Source organism: Salmo salar, chromosome 14 (assembly GCF_965601325.2).
Source record: "Salmo salar chromosome 14, fSalSal1, whole genome shotgun sequence".
In the NCBI taxonomy this organism is placed as follows: Eukaryota; Metazoa; Chordata; class Actinopteri; order Salmoniformes; family Salmonidae; genus Salmo; species Salmo salar.
The window spans coordinates 54,728,455-54,732,500 of record NC_138304.1 but is presented as its reverse complement, the minus strand read 5'-3'; the positions used below and the strand labels follow the sequence as shown (position 1 = coordinate 54,732,500).

General features: G+C 46.9%; 1 protein-coding gene across 1 annotated transcript in view; it reads left to right on the top strand.

Moving 5' to 3' along the window:
• Positions 1-3,047, top strand: part of LOC123733122 (alpha-N-acetylgalactosaminide alpha-2,6-sialyltransferase 5) — a 209,300-nt gene extending 206,253 nt beyond the window's left edge. The window contains exon 6 of the mRNA XM_082961047.1: positions 1-3,047. This exon is cut by the window's left edge and continues 1,553 nt beyond it. The gene's annotated coding sequence lies outside the window, so the exon portion shown is untranslated.
• Positions 3,048-4,046: the final 999 nt, after the last annotated feature.

The following is a 4,046-nucleotide window of genomic DNA, read 5'->3' as shown; positions in this document are numbered from 1 at the left end:
GGAAGGGCTGAGAGATGGAGTAGAAGGTGGAAGGGAAGGGCTGAGAGATGGAGTAAACCATGGTCAAACAGTGGAAGGGCTGAGAGATGGAGTAAACCATGGTCAAACAGTGGAAGGGCTCAGAGATGGAGTAGAAGGTGGAAGGGAAGGGCTGAGAGATGGAGTAAACCATGGTCAAACAGTGGAAGGGCTGAGAGATGGAGTAAACCATGGTCAAACAGTGGAAGGGCTGATGGAGTAAACCATGGTCAAACAGTGGAAGGGCTGATGGAGTAAACCATGGTCCAACAGTGGAAGGGCTGATGGAGTAAACCATGGTCCAACAGTGGAAGGGCTGATGGAGTAAACCATGGTCAAACAGTGGAAGGGCTGATGGAGTAGACCATGGTCAAACAGTGGAAGGGCTGAGAGATGGAGTAGAAGGTGGAAGGGAAGGGCTGAGAGATGGAATAAACCATGGTCAAACAGTGGAAGGGCTGATGGAGTAGACCATGGTCAAACAGTGGAGTGGCTGATGGAGTAGACCATGGTCAAACAGTGGAAGGGCTGAGAGATGGAGTAAACCATGGTCAAACAGTGGAAGGACTGATGGAATAAACCATGGTCAAACAGTGGAAGGGCTCAGAGAGGAACAATACATTCCTGTGGGACGATTCTGTCACCTTCAGGTTAAACTGTACTGTATGTTTCATCTAGTCTGAAGTTTGGACACTGGGTGGTTCTACACTGAGTGGACAAAACATTAGGAACACTTCCCTAACACCCTCAGAACAGCCTCACTTCGTCGGGGGCGTGGACTCTACAAGGTGTTGAAAGCTTTCCAACAAGGATGTTGGTCCATGTTGACTCCAATGCTTCCTACAGTTGTGTCAAGTTGGCTGTCCTTCGGTTGGTGGAACATTCTTCATACACACGGGAAACTATTGAGCGTGAAAAATCCAGCAGCGTTGCAGTTCTTGACACAAAACGGTGCACCTGGCACCTACTACCATACCCCGTTTTATTCAGTGTATAACAGAGGTAACATTACATTAACACTACTGTAATTCTGTAACTACTGTAATTACTATTACATTTACACTACTGTAATTCTGTAACTACTGTAATTACTATTACATTTACACTACTGTAATTCTGTAACTACTGTAATTACTATTACATTAACACTATTGTAATTCTGTAACTACTGTAATTACTATTACATTAACACTACTGTAATTCTGTAACTACTGTAATTACCATTACATTAAAAGTACTGTAATTCTGTAACTACTGTAATTACTATTACATTAACACTACTGTAATTCTGTAACTACTGTAATTACCATTACATTTACACTACTGTAATTCTGTAACTACTGTAATTATTATTACATTAACACTACTGTAGTTCTGTAATTACTGTAATTACCATTACATTAACAGTTTTTGAGATGAGATGTGTGTTCAAAATGGCCCCCTATGGTCCCTGGTAGAAAGTAGTGCACTATATAGGGAATAGGGTTCCATAGGGTTCTGGTCTAAAGTAGTGCACTATGTAGGGAATAGGGTTCCATAGGGCTCTGATCTAAAGTAGTGCACTAATAGGGTATAGGGTGCCATTTGGGATGAGATGAGGTTTGTCCTCAGAGCACTGCTTTGGAGTTGGGATTATTCTCCCGTTCTGTCAGAGCCAGAGACATATGAATGATTTAACATCCTTTACTCTGACACACACACACACACTGACGCACACACACACACACACACACACACACACACATATATATACACATACACACACAACACACACACGTACACAGACAACACACACACATACACACACATACACACACACACACCCACCCACCCACCCACACACAGACAACACACGTACACAGACAACACACACACATACATACACAGACAACACACACACATACACACACAGACAACACACACACACACACACACACACACACACACACACACACACACACACACACACACACACACACACACACACACACACACACTCACCCTTCACTCTGACTGCCAGTCTATTAACACGCGTTACACACACTCTCCTCTCTCAGCTTCTCTCAGAGCAAGGAGAATGAGTGGTGTCATCGGCAGAGATGGTTTCCCACACGGCGTGTGTGTTGGTGTGACCTTGCCCGTGTGCGTGATGACGTGTGAGTGTTTGGACGAAAGCCTCTACATTCCTGCATCCCTGGTCCTCCATCTTCATCCGTCTCCTGTCTGTTGTGTCATTATGCAGCATCTACACAAGGCTGTGTTAATGGGACTGTTACACTGCTGTCACATCTCACACACTGACGCACACACACACTGACGCACACACACACACTGACACACACACACACACACACTGACGCACACACACACACACACACTGACGCACACACACACACACACACCCACACTGATGCACACACACACACTGATGCACACACACACACTGACGCACACACACACACACTGACGCACACGCACACGCACACACACACACACTGACGCACACACACACACACACACTGACGCGCACACACACACACACACACACACACACACACACACACACACTGACGCACACACACACACACAGCAGCTAAACCTATTCATAGCTTTACAGCTTCAGTTCAGATGAACAGAGGAACAGATTGATGCCGTAGGTCGTAGGAGATCAGTGACATCCGAGAAGAGATAACATTCATTAAATGTTTTGTCTGGGATTGATTATAAGCATGTGATGTCTGCTCCCCAATCCTTCCCCCCCCCTCTCTCTCTCTCTCGCTCTCTCTCTCTCTCGCTCTCTCCCTCTCTCCCTCTCTCAGGGGGGAATCAGGGGGAATCAGAGCAGTGTAGTGTTCATCGTGATTGATCCTGGTACTATAACTGTATTGATCCTATTGTTAGTTATTGGTCTCTGGAATGTGAGGTGAGCTTTTCAGGGTCAGGGATGTTTTATCTCACTATTTCTCATCGGAGGAAAACAATAATATCAACGTATATCTGTTATTACCACATAAACCAGTTGAACATGATTGTTGAATGACTACCTCATCTCTGTACCCCCACACACATACAATTATCTGTAAGGTCCCTCAGTCGAGCAGTGAATTTCATAACACAGATTCAACCACAAAGACCAGGGAGGTTCTCCAATGCCTCACAAAGAAGGGCACCTATTTTTCTTTTTTTTTTTTTATATACGCCTTTTTCTCCTCAATTTCGTGGTATCCAATTGGTAGTTACAGTCTTGTCTCATCGCTGCAATTCCCGTACGGACTCGGGAGAGGCGAAGGTCGAGAGCCGTACGTCCACCAGAACACAAGCCGCATTGCTTCTTGACTCAACGCTCGCTTAACCCGGAAGCCAGCCGCACCCAATGTGTCGGAGGAAACACCGTACACCTGGAGACCGTGTCAGCGTGCACTGCGCCCAGCCCGCCACAGGAGTCGCTAGAGCGCGATGGGACAAGGAAATCCCTGCCAGCCCAACCCCTCCCCTAACCCGGTGTCACGACTTCCACTGAAGTTGGTCCCTCTCCTTGTTCGGGCGGCGTTCGGCGGTCGACGTCACCGGTCTTCTAGCCATCGCCGATCCACCTTCCATTTGTTTTGTATTGTTTTCCCGCACACCTGGTTTACATTTCCCTCATTACTTGTTGTGTATTTAACCCTCTGTTCCCCCCATGTCTGTGTGTGAAATTGTTTATTGTCGAGGTTGGCTTCCGGCTGGTTTGCGCCGGGTTTTGGTTTATTACCCGTGCTTTGTGGCAGCTGGTACTTTGTACTTGGGTTTTGTCCTTTGTGTTGCCTTACTTGTTCTTTGGGCATTTGTTTCTGTGATGCGGTTGCGTTCTGTCCATATGATTGCCTCAGTAAACTTCTTCTTTGTCCACTCATCTCTGCTCTCCGGCGCCTGACTTCCATGCACCAGCTACACCCACCCCAAGACACCCGGATGACGCTGGGCCAATTGTGCGCCGCCCCATGGGTCTCCCGGGCGCAGGGCGGCTGAGACAGAGCCTGGACTCAAAC